The 22,977-nt window shown below is 43.2% G+C and overlaps 1 protein-coding gene across 2 annotated transcripts in view; it reads left to right on the top strand.

The window, feature by feature from the left end:
* The window catches only part of Foxo1 (forkhead box O1), a 78,447-nt gene that overhangs the window by 17,527 nt on the left and 37,943 nt on the right, over positions 1 to 22,977 (top strand). Inside the window, exon 1 of one of the 2 annotated variants that reach the window (XM_039103268.2) lies at positions 2,309 to 22,097. The exons of the other annotated variant lie outside the window; for it this stretch is intronic. The gene's annotated coding sequence lies outside the window, so the exon portion shown is untranslated. Of the gene's footprint in view, positions 1 to 2,308; positions 22,098 to 22,977 lie in introns of those variants that run through there. 2 annotated transcript variants of the gene reach the window in all.

Here is a 22,977-nt window from a genome sequence, read left to right on the forward strand (position 1 = left end):
GGAGTCAGCTTAAGCAGATTGTTTTGTTTGAGGCAGGATTTCTCTTGTGTAGCTCTGGCTGTCCTATAACTTGTTCTGTAGACCAGGCTGGCCTCAGACTCACAGATAGAGATCCACCAGCCTCTGCCTAATGACTTTTCTTTTTAAGTACATGGTCTCATGTAGATCATCATAGTATACAATTTTCTATGTAGCTGAGCACGACCATGAACTCCTGCCTGTTCCTTGAAGGTGCTAGAATAGCAAGCATGGCTCACCGTGATGGCTGGAACACACTTTTACTTTATCGATAAGGTCTCATTGGCTGTCTTGGAAATCAGTTATGTACCCCAGACTAGTCTGGACTCTGGGGGACCCTCCAGCATTAGTTAGCCTACTTAATGGTTTATTACTGATGTGAGTCACCATACTTGGCTTGAACAAGATTTATTTTACCATGGTTTTTTTTTTAATGATTTAGTTTTATTTTTTATGTGCATGCATGCTTTGTTTGTCCACCATGTGTGTCTAGTGCCATAGAGGCCAGAAGAAGACATTGGGTCCCCTAAAATTGTTGTAGACTGTTGTTAGCCCAGTTATAGGCCCCGAGAACTGAATCTTTGTCCTCTGTGAGGAGCAAGAGCTGTAAACCACAGAACCATCTCTCTGTCTCCTTTTTTATTTTGTGTGTGTGTGTGTGTGTGTGTGTGTGTGTGTGTGTGTGTGTGTTCATTCATTCAGTTTTGAACATCTTTTTAATCACTTGAGGCAGTATATCTTTTGCTTGGTTGGCCACTTGGAGACTTTTGAGAATAACTATCTCTACACTGTGTTAACAAGAGGAACAGTTAAAACAGACACCGTGAGAGAGCCTGTTCCTCACTGGTGTAGCCTGGTAAGTTGCCTGCGTGCTAGTAAGTGAGCTTCTACTCTGTTCTGGGAGAAAGAGGCGGTTAGCTGAAGGAAGGAGGGTTTCTGTAGGTAACAGGTACGTTAATTTGATCAAGATATATAAATTTGCAGATGAAATTGTTCAAAATGCTAGCCAAAACAGTAAATAAAAGCCAATTGTGCTTTACTCCATTGGCTTATTTCTCCATGGATTACCCGTTCTGCACATCCTGCTTTGGAATAGGAAGCTACATTGAGTTTGCTTGGCTGATTCTCGTTAAGTGCAGCCTGAGTTTTCTTCTCTCAGCTGGCCAGTTTGAAATCCCACAAGTTCCTTTGAGAACATGTGATTATTATTGTCAATATAAGACCCCAAACAGAAAATTTTGAGATGGGTTGTGTCATCTGCCTCCACACTTGGAGGTTTTAGTTTTAATTTCTGGACTATAAAATTACAAGACCATAGACTAGGGAATTTCTTATGTTAGCAAAAGGAGGCAAAATGTGCAGGGAGTTTGTTTTCTGCGCGTGAATGTCATGGGAGATAGTACTGCCTTTGTTTGGGGTGAATAAGTCCATAGATAATTTACAGATGAGCGACAAAGGTTTGGCTGAAGAATAGCTGGCTGTGTCTATGGGCTCGCCAGTGCCTGCCTAGAGGTCTCTGCTTCTGTAAACTGCTCCAGACTCCACCTGAGCTGCAGCGTCTGCGTGAGGACCTGGTGTATCTATCACGCAGCACCGCAGTGTGCTGACCTCCTTACTCAGCCACACTCTGGTGTATCTGTGTTCTTACATGTAGAATCCTCCTGCCTCTGTCTCCTGAGTGCAGATCACAAGCAGTTGCCACCCTGCTTGACCTATGCAGGCCTTTCTTGTTCCAGGTTTCCTCCAGTTCCATTTGGATCCTGTTCTCACTCTGCCTTTCGTCAGCCTGTTGTTCACCCCAAGCGAGGCCTTTTATTCTTTCTGTTTGAGGCAACAGTTTTCTCTCTCACCATCACTCCACTTGGGAGCTTTGGCTGTTGGGGTGTGCATTTCAGACTCCTGCCTTTTCCTACTTATAGTTCTGAGCACTGATAATTGGCCAGTCAGTGTCAGCATCTCCAAAGCATGCTTAGAGGTGTTTGGACCAAAGGTGCTGGGGTGTTCCAAAACCTATGTTAGGGTCTCTTCAGAACTACCAAATTCCTTCTAGCATTTGCTTTTTATAGTACTCTCAAGAGTTTCCCTCAGAGTTGTAATTTTGTGGTAAATATTAGAAGTCTTAGTCTCTGTTTCTGGATTGCTAACCATAGATATCATTCATGTTTTGACAGTCAGTAGTAGCAGCAGCAGCAGCATCCTCATCTGTAAAGTGGGTTAATTCTCAGAAACAATGTAGGACAAGTTGAGATATCCCAAGAGACTGTGCAGTTATGCTGTATCATGCATTTTTTTTTTTTTTTTTTTTTTTTTTTTTTTTGGAGCTGGGGACCGAACCCAGGGCCTTGCGCTTCCTAGGTAAGCGCTCTACCACTGAGCTAAATCCCCAGCCCCCATGCATTTTAATATTAGCCAAAATATTTGGGCTTAAGAGTTCAAAAAAAACCTAAGTCTACTGGGTTCTTGGTTTTATGGAACATTTTCAAATATAAACAAATCAGAACCAAAAGAATAACCAAGACTACACAGATATACCTTCCCAATTCTGTAACAAGTCGTACCCCTGCGGGTTTGTTGCTATTTGTTGGTTTGTTTTTTACACAGGGTCTCACTGTGTAGACCAGCCTGGTTTGGAACTCAATTATATAGTTTAGGCTGTTCTGAGTGCTTGTTCACACCTGCTTTTTGGGTTGGGTTGTAGAATACCCGAAAGTATAAAAAAAAGGAGGATTATTTATGTGTTTATATTATATTATGTGTTTATAGTTCTGCTGTCTTGAGGCTGAGGCAGGAAGAACACTTGAACACCGGAGTTTGAGACCAAACTGGATAATTTGTTGAGATCTCATCTCAGCAGGTGGGTTGAGGATAGAGGATGGAAGTGTATGCAGTTCAGTAGTGGAGAACTTGCCTAGCATGTGGAGGGCCCTAGGGTAAGTCCGCAGGGTAAGAGAGCAAGACTGAGTGTAAGCTGATGGTAATGGTTTGAAGTATTGTGGCCACTTTGTGTCTATATCAGAAAGAAAAATTATCTTTGGAATCTTAGAGAAAAGGCTAGGATTTAACTTAGAAAGATTCTAAGATACAATAAAATTAAAGTATAGATAATCAGTTAACACTTTACTAACAGTGTTCTGTAACCCAGACTGGCCTTGGGTTTTGATTATTGTCCTGTCTGTCCTAGCCTTCCTCATAGCTGTGATTGCAGGGTTGGGCCTGACCATAGAAGTTCAGTGGATTCTCCAGCTAAAAGACTAGAGTTTGTTGTTGGATTTTTCTTTGTTTGGGTTTTGCTTGCTTGCTTTGTTTTCCTTATTGGTGGTAAAGATTGAGTACAGGGCTTGATGCTTGGTGAGTAGACACTGTCCCTAAGCCATTTACTAGATGCTGAAAGATGAAAAGGTACTTTAATACACCAAGCTTTGGATTGCTGACTTTTCTTTTCATGGGCATTTGTGGTGATGATGAAGAAGTCACTCTACCAGATGGATATCTACCTCTCAAAGGTAGAGCAGAGTGTTTCCCTCGAGGATGGGCTTATTCCTACTGGTGCTGTAGGGTCGGCAGATGAGTAACAATCAGTAGCCCAGAGAGGTGAAAGCACTTTGTTCTTGGGATGAACTTAACTTTAGGAAGCCCATCCTTCTGAGGCGAAGGACAGAATGCACTGTCATCCATATCTAGCGTTCCCTGGTGTGGTCCCTCCTTGCCATGAGTACTGCTTTAATCTCTGTCCTTTCGTACACTGCCTTCTGCATGGGTAGGAAACCAGGGTCACGGTATCCTAAGTGCCTTGCTGCTTGGCAGGTCCTGGGTGGGTGGGGCTCAGACTTGGAAGGTTCCAGAGTCACCTTTGTATTAGATTAAGGTGTGGTCTCTATGTTGGGTGGGAGTCTCCCTAGCTGAAAAACTTTCTTGCTTTTGCTTTGAAAGCTACGTGGGGGGAATTGTGTTTAGGGGCCAGTGGCTGCTTGGACGCCACAGTCTCATCTGGTTTTGTGTAAGACCCTGTTTCTGAGCCCTGCCCAAGCACCATTTTTCCAGAATGGACTTTCAAAATTCAGGACTCAGTAATTCATCCTTCTGAGTCATCCTACAGAGCATTGCTTTTGAAGTGGCTGTATGTTACCCTTTTTATATGTTGTTTTGTGAAGTTTGTTGAGAGTTGTTTGTTTTGAGACAGAAAATCTTTGGGTAGCCCTGCCTGCTCTGGAGCTCATCCTGCTGGACTCCAACTCACAGACATTGGCCTGGGCCTTCCTCTGCCTCTGAGGGCTGGAACTAAAGATGTGGGCCACCAGCTCCTAGCAAGTTGTTTGTTTTGTTTTGTTTTGTTTTGTTTTGTTTTGAAGACAGGGTTTCTTTATATAATCCTGGATGACCTGGAACTTGCTTTGTAGACCAGGCTGGCCTTGAACTCAAAGAGATCTACCTGCTTCTGCCTCCTGAGTGCTGGGATTAAATGTGTATCTCGTTATGCTTGGCTACTGTTTCTTGAACTAATACCAGCACACAATTTGTACCTTTGGCATACACATTTCTAGAAGGTTATTGGTGTGGTTTTAATTGTAAAATAGTAGGATTTCTGTTTACTTAAGTACAAGATCTCTGTTTACAGAAATCCTGTGATGTTTAGAGCCTTAATCATTGTCACAAAATCTAGCCAAAATTAATGAGCTTAAGCTTGAACCAGTTAACATTCAACTCTTGGTCTCTTTGTGTAAAGTGAGACGACTTCTGAGATTTCGGACGATTAAGACGTGGGTTTCCCACGAGGACAAAGACTGCTGTTGCCTCTTGTTCTTATTTTAATTGTAGATTTTCAAATAGAAGGGGAAAAAACTCTTTACGTATGTCTACTTTTTTTTGTCTGCAAAAGAGTAGGCGAAGAGTTCTCAGTTAGGTTCTGTGTTCCTCTGCCTGGTACCCTAGCCTTTTGTTTGTCTTCTTGGGAAGATGTCGTTTGGTATTGGCATCTAGTGACAGGTACCAAAGATGCTGCTGAATTCCACAGTGCACAGAGCCACCTTCCCACAATTAGGAGTTACCTGGCCGGAAGAGTTAGAGGTTGAGAAACTCTGTTCTTTGGGCCAGGAGAGGGCAGGAGAACTGGCTCAGCAGGTGAAGGTGCCTGCCACCGAGCCCGAATGTGACTTGAGGGTCCCTGGTAGAAGGGAAAAGCTTCCTCCTGCAAGTTTGTTCTCTGCCCTTCATCACCTAAAATTAGAGGAGGAAGCAGGACCCTAGTGTTTAGTCTCTAGGCAGAGCCATGAGGTAGATTGTCGTCACAGAGGTCAGAGAGCCGTAACCTCTGCCACGTGATCTCTGCTGGCCCCACTTTCTAAAACATCCATTGACTCAAGCTTTTTAAAAAAGTGTCCAAACTACTGTTTTGGATTTGTTTGAGCTGCCTAATCCCTTTCCTAACCCTTAAGCCCCAAATAGGAAACAGTAGAGTGGAAATGTTTAAACAAATTTACTTTCTGAACTTTTTAAAAAAAATATCTTCTTGTTATATTTACCCCTTTAATATTCTTTCAAAGGTTCCTCTTGTTTACGTTTTAAACCAGCAGATTTTTCCCTGTGCTTGGTGCTTTAGACAGCCTATCACCTAACCTCCCTCTCTCTTGCTTGGAATTCCGCATCTTCCTGCCTCAAACTTTTTAATACTGAGATTTCAGTATGAGAGCAATTGAACCCAAGTTCAATTCTCAAAACCCAGAGTAAAGTGGTCAAACTCATTCATAGGTGACCAGTAGACTGCTGGTGGTCAGGGACGAGCCGTCATGCAGGATGGCGCTTCTAGAACTGCAGTCTCATTTGTAATGCCCGCTCCACACATAAGTAGATGTTTTAGTTTTGATTATACATTTCAAAGTTCTTCCTATAAAGCTGACACCGTCAGTTTGGATGTTTGCAAGTTACAGTGTGTAGGCCATTAGCATTTAGTAGTTCTCTTACTCTGGCAGTCCAGCGACATTGCTTTTCTCCGGTAAAAATGTAAACACCCAGTAGGTTTTTATTAGAATTGAATAATTGCTAACTGTATTCTATAGTATATAAGACGTGTTTTATAAGTGGAAGCTATTTTTATTACTATTTTAACATGGAACAGTGTGTGTGTGTGTGTGTGTGTGTGTGTGTGTGATTTGTGTGTGTGTGTGTGTGTGTGTGGGTGTGTGTGTGTGTGTGTGTGTGTGTGTGGGTGTGTGTGTGTGATTTGTGTGTGTGTGTGTGGGTGTGTGTGTGTGATTTGTGTGTGTGTGTGTGTGTGTGTGTGTGTGATTTGTGTGTGTGATTTGTGTGTGTGTGTGTGTGTGTGTGTGTGTGTGTGATTTGTGTGTGTGTGTGTGGGTGTGGTGTGGTGTCGTGCTGGGGAGGTTGAGTTGGTTAATGTTTCATAGGAAGGCTTAGGTTGAAATCCCAGTGAAGGGACTGTTTTAGAATTGTACACTGGGACCAGTAAGGCTATTATCTTTGCTTTTGAATTTTGAATCCAAATGTCCTTTGCTTGTGCTTGAAATTCTGTTTTTTTAACATTTTAAGTTAGATTAAATTGTGTGTGGCTATGCATCCATAACTGTGTGCGTGTGCAGTTCATCGTGCTTTTGTGGAGTCAGGACAACTTGGAGGAGTTGGTTCTTTCCTACCAGGTAGCTACGGTGGTTGAACTAAGACTTGATCATGTGAGCCTTGTCTGCCAAGTCATCTTGCTGCCTCAAGTGCTCTCTGTTCTTTATGTTTCAGTTTTTTTCATAAGGTAGGCTAATACTGAGGGAGGCTTGTGTGGTCTCATGTGTGCGCTGGTCTGTATGTAGTGCTTAAAGGACAGTGTCTGAGCATTGTTTGTGATGCTGGGTGTCTGAGGCCAGCCAGCGTGCTGGGGCTCTGTATGTAGGTATTCTTTCATTCTCCCAACACATTTCTACTGTCATCAACTGCCAGGTCAGGAAAGGGAGCTCTACAGCAAACCAGGATCTTGCCCAAGGTTGTGTAAGCTTGTTTGGCAGAGATTAGCTGGAGCCCCCGCTTCTCCTGTGGACCTGTGCTCCTGTGTGTCTGGGGCATGCGCCTGTGGATACCCAGGAGAGGGAGGGGCAGCAGTGACTAGCACTGCTCATGGGGCTACAAGGGTCTGGGTGAGGGATTCTCTGAAGCGTCACTCCCCACCCAGACTGTGCTTGCAGCCCTTCCTCAGAAGTGACCTGCTGACCCAGTAGTAGAAGGCAGTGATTAGAGGTAAGATGTGTAGATGAAAGGATTGCTTAGACCATAACATTATCCAGATTTTTTTTTTTCTGTAAAATACTGTGCCAGGATTCTGTGAAGAGTTTCATTATTGTCACAGCAGACACAGTATTTGTCACAGTTTCAGTAGTGTTTGACAGTCAGATTTTGAGTCGAGCACTGGGATTGCAAGCTTGAGCCATCCTGTGTTTTCTGAAAGATTTCCTAAACAGTATATATAATGCATCTTCCTCTTTTCCTCCCATTGGACTATAATGTTCAATTACAAATCACCTCTCTAACTAGTAACATTTAATTGATTTCCTACTACATGAAGCTGTCATCGTCCTGGTTTTATGAAACTGCTGATATGTAGTAGCCTACAACAACATTTTCTCTTTAGTTAAAACATCGTTATTTTTTTGTAGGAAGAACCGAGAAGTCAGAATTGGAAGCAGTATTTTTCTAAATTTGTTTGATTAGTGTCCTTCCTTGTTTGTTTTTTTCTTGCTGTCAGAAAATATCAGGACACTGCCCTCTAACACTGACTGAAGGTGACACACCCCTTTAATCTCAGAGATAGAGGCAGGCAGACCTCTGATTTCTAGACCAACTTGGCCCACATGGTGAGTTCTAGGTGAGCCAGGATGACATAGAGACCCTAACAACAGTGACCCTGACACAAGCACTTATGGGAGAAATGGTTTGTTTGGTTCACAGTTCCATAGAGGCAGGGAAGTCAGGACAGGAGTCAAGGGATCTGGTAACATTGCATCTGCAGTGAAGCAGAGAAGAGGGATGCTAAGCTGCTGCTGGGCTCCCTCTCTGCACTTACGTCAGCCTGGGAACGCATAGTGAATGTGAAGGGAAGTCTGTGGTGTATCTCTCCTCAGAAGAGTGCTTGTGAGCTGCCTCCTAGGTGCTGGGAACAAAATTCAACTCCAGTCCCCTGACAGCAGTAGGAGCGCTTCATGCGGAGCCTACCTTCATGCGGAGCCTACCTTTTCAAGCCCTTGTGCTGTCAGAGTAATGGCAGATGCTCCTCCAGGAAGATGTTTAATTGGTTAAGAATCATAAATGGTATGAGTTGGGTGTAGAGGCTTAGGTTTTAGCAAATGTTGAACTGACAATGAATCTGTAAAGGGAGGCTGTATGTGTGTATGTGTTTTGGTTTATTGGAACCAAAGCCACCTTTGTTTTTACATTTAAAATGACATACTTGTTTTTCCTTCAACTTCTTAGGTTTACATTTTAATTTATTGAATATGACACTGTTCATTTATTAGTGTCTTTGCAAGGTTTGTTCTTAGTTATGTAGAAAGCCATTTATTACTCATCTTTCATGGTTCTGTAGACAAAAAGCAGTTACATTGCTGAGCCCTGGGTGGCAGATGCTTTGAACAAAGTGAGTCTTTCAGGGTCACTAGAAAAGTCCTAAAGTGAGGGCACTTTGTCTCGGACAACTTGTCTAGAAAACTGAAGCTTCCTTAAACTTATGGTAAATTCACCTAGCTACGGAGCCACAATTTCTAGGATTGTCATCTACCTGTGATGTAGACCGAGGGCTTCCCTGCTGTTCAGTCAGACTGAGTGGACTCCTCAGAATTTAATCTCTAGCCCTTCCACAGTAAGCACCTTCTCTCTCTCTCTCTCTCTCTCTCTCTCTCTCTCTCTCTCTCTCTCTCTCTCTCTCTACTATAGTAGTTCTTCTGTGTTTTGCTTGGGTTGTTTGAAGTGGGGTCTGGCTCTTTGGCTCAAGCCTGGAACCTGAAGTGTTTGTGCCTCAGCTCCTAAGTGCAGAGATCTGTACGGCCTGACTGTTTTCTTTAGAAAATGTAGTAAATACACAGAATACAGAGTGTCAGCCATTTTGCCTTGTACAGTTCACTAGCGTTAAGTACTTTGCACATCATCTTGAAACTATCAGTACTATCTATATTCAGAACTCTTTTTATCTGTTTTCCCAAGCTTTGTATCATTTAAACAGTAAATCCCCTTTCTTCTTCCCAGCTTTTGCAATTTTTGTTGGTAAACTGACTCCCCCAGACACTTTCCTTGGGATATGCTAATACATGTCTAATCATTTGAGGAGCCACCTAAGAGCTGTGTGACTCTGTTCAGCCTGCCCGTGGCCCTCCCCACCTTGGGCAGGGCTTTAATGGCAATGGAAAGAGTGGTTTCCACATTGTCAGAAACCATATGTGGCATTGACTTTCCCTTAAAAACATTTTAAATTAGTATTGCCTTATGTAAAGTTGCCACAAAATCGTAATACCACTTTCCTGTTCATGGACTGTACTGGCTGGTTTTGTGTGTCAACTTGACACAAGCTGGAGTTATCACAGAGAAAGGAGGCTCAGTTGAGGAAATGCCTTCATGAAACCCAGCTGTAAGGCATTTTCTCAACTAGTGATCAAGGGGGGGAGGACCCAGCCCATGTGGGTGGTGCCGACCCTGGGCTGGTGGTCTTAAGTTTTATAAGAAAGCAAGCTGAGCCAGCCAGGGGAAGCAAGCCAGTAAGTAACATCCCTCCATGGCCTCTGACTAAGACATGGACATTAGAGTCTTGGGCTATATTTAAACCAATAGAAATTTGAGTATTATAAAAAGCTCTGTTTAACTCTGAATTTTCTGCTGAGTCACATGCAGATGTTCTGCCTCTGTCCCCTCCGCTGTGAGTGGTCTGAAGTCATGGACACTCACCGAGCAGCACTTAGAATTTGCAGGTAAAGAACTGGCATTGGACATTACCAGCAGTGTTAATTGTTGATAACATTTTAATTTTATAGAGACAACTTGGATTAAGAGGTTTTGCATGACACACATTTGGTACTATCACTAATAATTTCTTTGCATATCAGATTAGTTCTATATCAGGAATTAATAACCACATTCCTTAAAGTATACTAGGAGAGCCGGCTGACTTAGTCCTGAAGATGGGATTTGGTTTTTTTCTTCAGCTTCATAGATTTATAATTTAGTTTATTGATTATGGCATTGTTCATTTGTTAATTTCTTTGGGAGGTTTGCTTTTAGTTATGTAGCAAGCCATTATTACTTGTCTGTTACGTAATAATTCTGTAGACAAAAAACAGTTGGATTGCTGAGCAGTTTACAGCATAAGGACTGTAAGTTCCTATGACCTGAAAGCCGTACTTGATCAGTGTAGTCAAAGACCACAGCACTTTCCTTTTCCCACTGTTCTTTATCCTGTTCTAACTGTATTTTTAAATACAGAAAACAAGTCTTAAGATTTGTTCATATTGTTTGTTTTGGGTGATGGGACTCTGATGCATGGGCTTGTCCTCTTCCGAGGTGCCTATACCCCAACCCTAGGAGATATGGTTTGAATTAGTGGTAATCCTTAGTAAAAGATATTTCAGTTAATAATTTGCATAGATATGATACCATCGGTAATGCGATAAGGTGATTGGTATAGCCTTACGTCTTTGAGTCATACCCTTGACTTAGAGAATCTCCTTGGTAATTGCTTCTTACATAATGAGCAGAGCATCCTTCAGGTAGATTGAGTAGTTAGGTTAAAAAGTGCAAGTTAAAAATCAAATGCAAGTTTCACTCTCCCTGATGTTCAGTAAAATGACAGTCTTCTCTCTGTGTTCATCTTTATTCATCATTACTTAATCAACCACTAAATTCTGCTTTGTAGCATAGATTGCAGCCCTTAGGAGCTGGAGTGAAGGTGAGCTTGGTTGAGTGCTGTGTGTCTTATTCTCTAAGCCTGGAAATCCTTTGAAAAGGTTACCTGAAACAACAGTCTGCTGTTTTAGCAAGCATGTTATGGAGTAATTGTTTTGTCTCTGAACAAGTGAGGCCTGAAGTGTGTGAGCTACCCTTTTTGTTCTTTGTAACCTTAGCCATGAGCTCTAGAGCCTCCCCTCCAGAGGATGCGAGATGTATTAGATTTCATTTGTTATACTTACATATTGTAGAGGGAGTTAGACTTGAATTACAAAGGAAATCCTCTAGTTTAAACAGACATACCTGTGTTTCTACTGCATTATCTCTCCCTGCTCTGATGAGATAACCTTCATAGCTGTTTCTGTTACATCTTAACCAAGTCCAGATCCCTATGACACATTGCTGGTAAACACAGTTAAATGCCATGAACGAGCGTGGAGGCCCACACCTTTCAGCCCCTAAAGCTGTGTACCGTCAGCTACAAGCACAAGGCACCCATGTTTACAGCTCTTCCTAGGAGCCTCCAATCAGGTCTTCATGGCCACAGTGCTAAAGCAGTTTCTGACTCAAACTTTGACTCAGGATGGCTTCTTCACACAAGTGGTTCTAACAGGTACCATTGGTGACAGCCTTCTACTTCATTCTTACTGTTCGACGTTGTTACTTGACACCTCCCGTGTGTGTGTGTGTGTGTGTGTGTGTGTGTGTGTGTGTGTGCGCACACACACACACACACACACACACACACACACACAAAATCTCTTTTTCAATTTTCAGATCCTGCCCTCCAACAACTTGTTACTCCCTTTCACAAACAGAAGTTAGGAGAAGAGGGGTACCAGTGTCTTGAGGCTTGTGGCCATGCGTCCCCATGTGGGTGTAGATTAGTTTTCTAGCAACTACAGGCAAATCACCTGTCCTTTATTACACAAGTTCAAGCTTTGAAGCAGCCTTAGTAACTGTTTACCCCTCTGATTCACTAGGGATGGGTTATTTCCCTAGTGCCATAAGTATGTTTGATTTGAAAAGCATCCCCGTATACTGGTCAGTCATGTGTAAAGCCTGATGGTGTGGGGACAGACTGTGCTGAGAGACGAGGTAGAGCAGAAGCAGATTTGTGTGGGCGTGCCTATTCGCCCTGAGAACTGACCGCTACCCACTGATCCCACTGGCCCAAGGTTGCACTCGCTTGCCGAGTTATCTGCCCCATCTTCATCTGTCCTCTTTCTGGCTCCTAGCGTTGACCACCTTGTAGTGTTTATTATTTTTGTTACTTGGATCTACTTCCAAGTCTTACTTCTCCGTGCCACCTTCCTGCCACATTGCCTTACAGCTCTGAGACACAGCTTCCTCTTCCTGCATTTCAGCCTTGTTTATCTCCATCTGTAGTAAGTACAGCTGCCCAGTGTGGCCCTCGAATGAACTCCACCGTTTTCTGTTTCTTCCCCAATGCCCTGACAACCCCCTATCCCCCATGCAGTTTGTTCTCTGTACTCGCTGAGTTTCTTTTCCCATCTTTTCACTAGACTTCGCATTGTTTAAGATTCATTTCCTCCATAGAACTCAATGGAGATAGCATCTGTGGTTCTCAGTTTTTCCTTACATGCTTGGTTTTTTTTTTTTCATTTTTTGGTGCTAGGAGTTAAACCTCGGTCTTGCATGTGATTGGCAGCAGTCTGTCACTGAGTTATACCTCCAAGTCCATTTACCATTACATATCTTGTTTTGTTCTTTGTGATTCCTGTAAGCAGCAGTGCTTCTTTTCCTTTTTGTTGTTTGTTTGGTTTTCATTTGAGTGCGCAGCATTGAACTAAACATACTTGTTTTGGGGAGTTACAAGCAAATATTTCAAATAAGTAAAAGCACTTACTAATTTTTCCAAAGAAAGACTAGGCACATTGTAATTGTCAGAAGATTCTGTGATCTTAAAGTTAAAGTTATATGTTGCCCGACAGTGGGATAGGTTATGAGGAATGGATATTGGTTTTTGTCATTGGAGAACCAACTGACACCGCTGTGGTGTCACAAGGCCATCACAGTGAGCCACAGTCTCATGTGTGGTCCATCGTTGACTGCAGCTGTGTTGGGCGCACCTGACTGTGCTTGCACTCTTTTGAACTCGAAGCCCATCCATGGCAGCCCCTCCTCCATCCATCCCATCATAGTCGCCACCAGTGGTCACTCTGCCACCCTCTCTCAGCTGGGCCAAAGGACACCTCGCTTCATTCCTTCTCTGGGGCCTGACTGCTGTGGCTTTCCTCCCCTGCATATCCTTGTACTCCTCTGTCAGACATGCTTCCCCTGGCTTGGGGCTTTCCCGCTGTCTTTTGTCTGTCTGGAACAGGGAGTTTGCCTTTCCTTTTAGCCCATCGGCATGCATGCCACCATTTTAGTGCAATCTTGCCAACATTTGTACTCCATGTTGCCATCCATTTTGGGGGCGGTATTTGTTGTTGTTTTCATTTTTTTTTATAGGAGGCAGGACCTTGCAACAGTAGTCTCCACAAGGACAAGCATCTTCTCTCTGTGTATTCCTTTACGTAGGATGTAGTGGGTCTGGACAGATGCTGGCACAGAGACTCAATTTCACACGCTTTTGAGCCCCTACTTCTCTGGGGTAACTGGAACTGGTCAGGAGAATCTTGGCTTATAGAGAGAGAGTGTTTCTGGCATATTGAAGATCCCTCTTCAGACTGCCTAGATAGATCTCCCAGGTACTTACCTGAGACTCTCAAGAGGGGGTGGGGCTTCAGAAAGGAAGCTGAATGAGGGTGTGTAAAATAACTGGCTCTCATTTCCTGCACAGTTCAAAGGCAGCAGGGGTGGGGGAGGGTTGGAGAATTAGAGGTCTCTGCTGGGGAGCTCACTGGACTCTCTTCAGTTTGTTGACAGAGGCTGAGGTTGTTGGAGGGCTGGCCAGCAGATGAGAGCTGCTGCTGTGCTGACGTCCTCTTTGCAGGCTTGGGGCCGGGCTCACTGACTGCCCACACAGGAGTTTGTAACTACTGTCAGAACCAGATGACATCACATGAAGGTGGGATGCCCTTCCTTTCTTACCCTGTCAGTTCATAAAATGAAGTGGGCGCTCATGTAAAAATTCATGGCTTTTACAATTCCAGTGACCTTGTTGTGTAGGTCACTTTCTCAGAGTAGGTAAAGCTGTCGTAAGAATTAAATGTCCTGCCATCCTCTTGGAGGATTGTATTTTGAAATGCTGTGAGATCCTGTTATCTGTTTGTTCTTGCCTTTTCCAAGTTGACTGGACTCATGGTCAGCACATACCTGGTGGGCAGATGGGTTTAACCTTCAAATTCAGGCTCCTTGAAGAGGTGAAGAAAGTGAGACCCAATCATATAAAAGGTTTGGCTAGGTGGGCTTGTATAGAACTGCTGCCCCAAGTTGTCCCCTAGGGCTTCTTTGTAGTCCTTTCTGTATTGAATTTTATTCTTCTTTCTGAAAGAGAAGCCACTGAGATCAGGAACTGAAATTGCTAGAAAATACTTTTGGGAACTTAAATTGCGAGGTAGAGACAAGGTGACTGCCAATAAGAAAGCTGAACTGCGTACTCCCAAATCTTCTTTTCTCTTTAGAGGGGTCAATTTACTTTCTCTTTGCCACTTGAAGCATTTTATGGGGTCCTAGAAAAATGTCATCCACCTCCAAGGTCCAGGTTTAAATCTTAGGGAGGCTGCCTTGGGTTCTGATGGAACATCATGCAGCTGAGAAGGCAGCCAGCTAGATGTTCTGTGTGAGCCTGGCCACTCAGATGACCTGTCTTGTTTCCTCTTTGAGTACTAGTCTTAAACAAGGTCCTAATGCCTCATAGCCATGTTAATCTCAACTACTGAGAGTCTGGAAATTCAGGTTCCGTGTCTGTAACTGGCTATCCTAACCATGCACACAGCAGAGAGTCTAATGAGAGCGTGGACAGGCTGAGGTGTATATGGAAGCTGAGTGGCTGTTGCTAAGGGACTGCACCTCATGTATGAGGTTTAGGTGTGATTAAAGTCTGTGCTAACTCTTCATTCTGCCCCCTTTCCTTTTCTTTAAACATCAAACAGAATAAAAATTGATTTAGAGAGATGGTTTGCAGAACCATCCCCAGGAGGAGGCCTCTTACAAACCACACACACCTGTGTCATCTATGGCCTTATTACCTAAAGAACAGAGCGCTGATAGACCAGGGTGCTTTGCGTTTTCCTTCTTTAGACCTCTGATTTCTCCTCACAGTTGGAGAACATGTGATGGTGTAAGGAAGACTGCTTTCCTTTGCTGTGCTGTGTAGGCTGGATGGTAGGACTAGCAGAGAAGTAGTGTCTGCCTGCTCTGATTCCTGTGATCATGTCACAGCCTTTTTAGAATTGTGTCTGAAATGAAGCTGTGTCTTGATGACAGAAATACAGGGACAAGAGAGGTAGACTCTGTGGGTCATTTGCTCTTTAAACAGTTGCGGTAAGTGAGAAGCATTGGTGACTGGATTGCTTAACTCTGCCTCAGAAGCTGTTTTGCCATTTTTCTTTTCTCAAGGGAATCTTAAACTAACTTGCATGTTTGCATGTATATGAATGCATAGTAACACAGAGTGAGGGACAGGGAGAAGAGGTATATCTTTGGTTTTTTTCATTCAGGCTGAAAACCAGGTGTCATCCTAAAGATTTCATGGAGAACTTGGTACAGTTTTCCCTCATAGGTTACACATTCTTCCTTTAATATCTTTGTTCTATTTTATATGACTGTTGTTTATAGGATCCCAGATTTCTGTCAAGAATCGTAGTTTTGGTTTTTTGTTTTTTGTGGGTTTTTTGTTGTTGTTGTTGTTGTTGTTGTTGTTGTTGTTGTTTTAAATCTGGAAGATTCAAGTCCTGACCCCTGAGGAATGACAGCTAACATAAAAGGGGTACTGAAAACATTGTCAGTGCCTGTTCTGGCAGACCTCTAAGACCCTGATGCTGCCCTTGATCAAGGCTGCAAACCTGCAGGATGAAGCAAGCGCAGCTCCTGGTTCTTGCTTTTCACCATTACTTCCACAGTGCATACAGGACTCATTAAGAAGAACATTTTCTGCTTCATAAACTCTCACCTCACCACAGCACATCTGCTGTTTGCCATGTTAAGGGTTCTTCCCTGTTAGCTCCTTCATGCCAGACATATACAGAAGGAGGGGAAGGTAAGGAAGAGGGTGGGAAGTCCTCTAGAAAGCCTTCTCTTCAGGTCGGTTTGAAGAAAGGTAAGACAATCTTGGCTCAATTCTTCATTGTAATTTTCAGAGAAGCTATAGGTTTGTCTTTATACTCATTATACATGTTGTATACCAAAAGTTATCTTAGATTCTTAAATGTTCTAAAACACTGTAGCAGCACCCTTCGTGCTTTGAGTAAGAAGTAAGTTTCCATTCTGAAATGTGTCATAAACGTTTTCAAGACCCACAGTATCTTAAGACAGACTACTGCTCAGCTGCCATGGCTATTGTAATCCACAGAAGTCACATTACATTTGCAGCAAAGACGTGGTTAGATGAGCTTTCTGGGGGGATTGGGGTTCAGCCTATCCGACTCTAAAACCTCCTGCCTCATCTCCTTGTTGCTGACATTGCAGCGTGTACCTCCAAGCCCTCGAAGCATTTGTTTTTGACAAAGACCTTTCCTCTAACACTGGGCTGAGGGATTACAGTAACAAACATTGTGGTCCCTATAACGTCTGCACTATGCAGGAAATACATGCACAGAACCTAGAGACCTTATTGGCCGGTGGAAAGGCCGGCCTGCTGTTTGAGCCAGGCTATCAGTTGGATAGTCTCATGTGAGAAAGAGCAGTGCTGTATCTGGATGAAGCGAATGCCCTTGATTGGTCATCTTAGCAGCACAGGCTGTTTATTGGTCATAAACTTAGTTTTCTGGTATTTATGTATTTTTCCTTCTAGATATTATTAGACTGTTGTCTTATAGCCCATACTGAAAACATGCTGTTCCTCTTTTAAATGGATTATCGCTATCGCTATACAGCTTTGTTAATAAAATTTTAAATGTGAGGCAGAATAGCAGTTATTTTTCTATTTTCCTGTGAAAACAACCCCACAAGGGAACTGCAATGAACAATGATGTATTTCCTCCATCATGATGGAAAATAAGCCATTATTATTTCTGCTCTGAGTCACAGTGAACTTGCTGACACTGAGATGTTTTAAAATCATAATCATAAGGAACAGGTTAGGGCAGAAATGTAGATGCTAGGCACAGGATTACCTGCTTATTAAGATGTTTTACAACTCGGATGGTTCAGGCTTTCCGGTGTAGTGTCTGTCCCTAAGCCTTACACACTAAACACTGTTGCACAATTATTGCTTGGTTTTAGATGGTGCCAAATGGGCCGATGCCTCACATAATTACCATTTTAAACTTCATTGTTACAGAATAAACACACACCGCACACACACATGCGCACGCACACACACCGCACGCACGCACGCACGCACGCACGCACGCACACCGCTCTTCTCCCTTTCCTCAGTCCACTCAACTTCTGTCCCATAGAAGAACTCCAGTTGTCCAGTTAGTAAGTGTAGGCACCGTAGAGCGCGGATGTCAGAGCTGGATGAGCTGTCGTCAGTGTTATAACTGACTCATGGGACTGCAGAGAACGGCACTGACAAAGTGTCTTAAGTACACATCCTAAAGCTGCCACGTGGTTTGTTCTATCGATGCTGTGTAATCAGATTGGGTGGTGGCAGGTGATGAGGGAACCTACTGTGAACTGTGGGAAATATGCTAGGGATTGAGGTGGGCCTGAGGCATGTGAGGTGTATGTTGTTAGCAAGCAGTTCTAGTATTTTGAATTTAGAAATTTTTCATTGCATTTGCGGGGTGTGTGCATTCATGCGTGGGGTACGAATGTGTGTGAGTACCACAGCGTGTGTGGAAGTTAGAAGACAGCTTGCCTGATTTGGTTTTCTCCTTCCAATATGTGAGTTCCAAAGAGGAAGGAAACCAGGGTCTCCTGGTTGGGCGTTACATACACTTACCCATGAGTTGTCTTGCCAGCCCAGCTAGTATTTCACATTTTTGACAGCAACTGTCACCTGAAATAGATCTGCTTATTTTTGTTTTCAGTGCATGGTGGTTCTGCTTGCATGTATGCTGTGTTGCCATGTGTTATGTGCCTGGTACCTGTGGAGACTACTTGGAGTTACAGATGGCCGTGAACCATTGTGGGGGTGCTAGAGATTGAACCTGGGTCCTCTGCAAGAACAAGTGCTCTTAACTGCTGTGCCGTCTCTCAGAAATAAGTTATTTAGTCGTGTCTGTCACAGACACTGCTAGTATTTGCTACCTGTCAAAGGGTTTTGGAAAAAAAAAAAAAAACATGTTTTACTACCACTACCACTACCACTGCCACTGCCACTACCACTACCACTATCACTGCCACTGCCACTACTACTACCACTTCTACCACTACCACTACCACTACCACTACCACCACCACCACCACCACCACTACTACTACTACTGCTGCTACTGCTGCTACTATTGTTGTTGTTGTGTGTTGCTGCTGCTGCTGCTGCTGCTGCTGCTGCTGCTGCTGCTGCTGCTGCTCACCAATGCCATGTTCTTCCAATGGGATCCAGTAGTCTATGGCCTCCAGGGACTGCCTTTTCCTATGAAAATTTTAGACATTAGATTAAATATATGCAAATGGTAAAGATCATCCAATTGGTCTTGTGGTTCTAAGCCACAAAGATTGTGTTTTCTTGGCCAAATTCTAGTTAGTCTATGGCTCGAGGGGAAAAATGAGACTTCATTTTCCTTGGAAAACCACTAACAAACATAATGTCAAAAGGTAGACAGGCAAACACCGGGGCTAGAGAAATGGCCACTCCCCACCCCCTTTAAACTTATTATTAATTCTTTGTGAATTTTATATAAGGCACCCCAGTTTCCTATCCTTTTGTATCTGTCCTTTGCCCTTGCAGTTCTCCCTCAAAAGAAAACTAAAAACATGAAAATTAAAAACAAAAAAAACATAAAAAACATCTCAGTGTGGAATCTGTAGCGCTTCACGTGTGTACCACAGCACACCCTCTGTCCACTCATGTCAACTCGGAAAGGTTCAGTGCAGGAGTCATTGGTCTGCTTCTGCTACGCTGTCAATGCTGGATCCTCCCTGGGACTCCTCCAGGATCTCCTGCTGTTCCCCTGTGTCGTGGAGACCCTGCAGCTTCGGATCCATAGGATCCAGGCCTTTTCTCTTACAAGTTCCTGCACCTGTAACTGGTGTCCTGGATCCAGTGGACCCTGTCTCTGGCCTCCTTGGGTGCATATGCTCAGGCCCACACATGAGCCCACAAAGCTAAAAAAAAAATCTTTAAAAGATGCTTTTGAAAATGGAGCTTTAAGTCAGGAGCAGCACACACTTGAAGGAGGAGGAGGATGTTGCTTTCCAAGTCTAGCCTGGCCTAAGATGCCCTCCATCCTAAGGCTCTCCTTCCCCTGAAAGCAGTAGATCTTTTAAATCTGTTATCTGTGGTTCTATGACACAAATGTGTGACACTTACCCATGACTATATTGTATAATGTGTTTGTATCAAAAGGTAATTTTATTTCAAGTTACCAAGCCTCAAAACTTACAAATGATTCCGATATTAAATATGAGTGGTTTTAATAGCGTTGAGCTATGTACTAGTCAGAACCGAAAAACTTTTGCATTTGCATTAGCTGTCATTGTTTATTGTCACATCTCTAAAACAGCAAAAATACATTTGAACATTTATTCCACCTGGGGGTTTTAAAGCAGCCTTGAAAATATCCTTGCTACCTACAGAGAAAGACACACATGTTCCTTCCCACCACTCAGGAGGACCCATCACATCAGCTGAAATTTGTCTTTTAAAAACTGGTCGTGACAAATCTTAATGCTTTGCAGAGAGGAGGAGGAATTTGGTGATGTGATTCTGAATGGAAAATTTTCTCCCACACTCTTACATAATACTTTATGAACCAGAGAATTACTTAGAGACAAGGCTTTAATTTGGAGACCTGTTCTAATAAAATGAAATAAAGTAGATTAAGAGATGCCACATTAGCATTGAGCTGACCTCCTGAGCGACAACATGAGATAACAGAAGTGTTTTTGGTTTGAGGATGCAGCCAGCTTCGCTACATAACAGCAAGAAGCCAGCCACATCTTCTTAGTAGCATGAAACTTGCATATGTCTGAGTTCACTTGGACAGTCCACTTTGTAGTCTGTCTTTGGGGTCAAGGCTAGAAAAGTAAGTGGCTTTCGGGTAAGTTTTCATGAAAGTGTCAGGTGTGTAAGAGCAGGGACTTGTTTTGGTTTTAGTTGTATTTTTTTAAGATTTATTTATTTATTGGGGGTCTACAAAAGCTTGATAAAGCCCAGCGTCAACAGAAATTACTTCAGTAGTCAAATGCAATAAGGCAGCCAACCAGAACAAGGACATTGACTATAAGGACATCTATTACTTCTGTGCACTGCTTTAAATAGTGTAGAATGTTGAATTTGGGGGAGAGGAGATTGAAGTGGAGTTCACAATGGAGGCCTTAGACTCATGTGTGGCCTGCACTGATCTGTAAATCCAAAGTCTTCTTGCCTCAGCTTTCCCGGTGCTAGAGTTTAAGGTGTGAATCACCATGCACAGCTTGGGTAATAGCTCTTAACTGTTGTATTGGGCTAGAGAAGAGACTCTAAGCCTTATTGTTCATTCATCTATAGCTCTGTTGTAGTCTCTGCCTGTGACAGTTTATAAGACATGCAGAAGACACAGATGAAATATCCAAACAGGGACTTTGGGGTGAGCACGCTGGTGTCCATGATTAACAACTAAGGTGGACAGCCATCTGGCCCAAGGATTGAAACATCAACTCAGACCTTTGAGTCTTTGATGTGTATCACCAGCAGTCTTTTGCTGGCATCCACGATGCATATCTCAAAGGTAAACATGAAAATAAAGTTACACTACCTGTGCCAGTGCCCCGAAGAAGACAGAGAAAACTTTGCAGAGATCATCTTGGGTTTTCTTGTCTTGATTGAAGGATGGGAAGAAATAAACTAGACGGTATGGATAGCCTTCTGGGAAATTAGAATGTCACAATAAATTTGGAGGGCCTTAGCATGGTCTGAGGAGAGGATGGATGAGACACGGGGCTACAGGGAAGGCAGCAGGATTTAAAGTAAAGCTGTCTGAATATGATCACTTGTGAGGTGCGGGCCATGCGTCTGGGTAGGTAAACTGGGCTGGGCAGAACATTGGGCAAATAGCATCTCATGTGAGCAATGCTCACAGGCCTGAGCCCTGCTTTCTCCCATGTCCTTGCATGAAAGAGAGTACAACATACTGTCACATAGAACTCCCCTTTCATACGCTAATAAGCTGTTACATTACTTCTGGAATGTGGGTTCCTGTAATACTGTTTCAGGTTCACTACCTAGGCAGCCAAGCAGGTGTGCATGTTAGGAGTGAAGAACCACAGAAAGAAGCTTGGTATGGACAATTATCAGCTTGGTCACCAAAGTAATGGATGTTTTGAGATCGGATGTTTTGAGATTGTAATATTTGCTTTATTTCAGTTAATAATATTTAGAAAATTGTTTTGACTGTAGTGTGGCTGAGTGGAAGATGCCTTTAGTGACTCCCTGTATCACTGTGTCAGAGCAGTTTTCCTTTTGTGCCACGTTTGCTGATTCTAGATTATAAGGTTGATTCTTAACTGCCTTTAAATAGTTGTCAACTGATCATAAGAATCATTTAAATTTTTTATTTTACATGTTTGTCTGAATGTGTGGTATCTTTGTCATGTGTGTTTTAAAAGTGTACACGAGTGCTTGTATTTGGAAGCCAATGGAGGATACTGGATTCTCTGCTCTATCACTCTTCTGAGTGTTTCTCCCTAACCATGACCAGGAAGCCCCGAATGCCCTCCTCCTCACTGCCTACAGAACTTGCTTCTGAATGCTCACACACAGCATTTACATGGACGCCGGGGATTGAAGCTACTGTTTGTAGCAAACTGGTTAGCTGCAGCATACCATGGCGAATGCAGGACAGAGAGAGGAGCCATGCTAACGATGAACACTGCAGCACAGATGGAGTTTCAGCATCGTGACAGCAACATAGCAAATAGCAGTCTAATGGGGAGAACAGGTAAGCGTGGGCGGAGCGCTGTTGAAGATGGGACAGAGGTTGAGGCTCACGTCTCCCCAGTGGCATTAGAAAGTAGAGAACTGCTGAGAACAGAGCCTCTGTATGTTGAGAGATGACAAGTGTAAAATACTGACTGAGGGACTGCGGCACTGAGAATTGTGAGAGCATCTACAGTTCTTTGATGACTTAAAATGAAGACCAGTTGAGCTGAGAGCTCATATTTATACATCCATGTATGTACATGTATAAATGTTTGTTTTACTGTTCTGGGTATCAAATCTAGAACTTTGTGCATACTGGGTAGCCACTTAGTCCATCATGCTTGTTCACTTGTTTTTTTGAAGACAGACAGACAGCCTTGTAGCCCAGGCCAGCCTTGAACTCAGAGAAGTCCTTATCCTTTACATGGAGAGCTAAAATTACAGGAGTAAGACACCATCTTTTTGGGTTTTTTTTTGCTTGGCGTTTAACTTATAATTCTTTTCCTGAGTTGCTGTAACTTGCCGTTTAGGTTGTGCCGAGACAGGCGTCATTGTAGCTCAGGCCTTGTTGCTGGGATTGCAGTGCTGTGCCACATCTGCCCAGTCCTTGCACTTACAAAGTTAGTGTAGATTTTTAAAGTTTTTTGAAGTTTACTTTTGTTTTATATGTATAATGTATATTTCTGTCCTGAGTGTGTCGTCCCCCCAGAAGCCCAGGACTTCTAGGTTCCCTGTTAGAGTTGTGAGCCACCGTGTGGGTGCTGGGAATTGAACCCGTGTGTTGTCCTCAGCAGCAGTCTGCTCACGTCAGAGCCCAGGCTGGGCTTGTGCTCACTGTCCCCTTCCAAGTTCCCAGCCATGGATTCAGCTTTAAATCTGATAAATAAAGAGTAAATAAG

This window comes from Rattus norvegicus, chromosome 2 (genome assembly GCF_036323735.1).
Source record: "Rattus norvegicus strain BN/NHsdMcwi chromosome 2, GRCr8, whole genome shotgun sequence".
Classification (NCBI taxonomy): domain Eukaryota; kingdom Metazoa; phylum Chordata; class Mammalia; order Rodentia; family Muridae; genus Rattus; species Rattus norvegicus.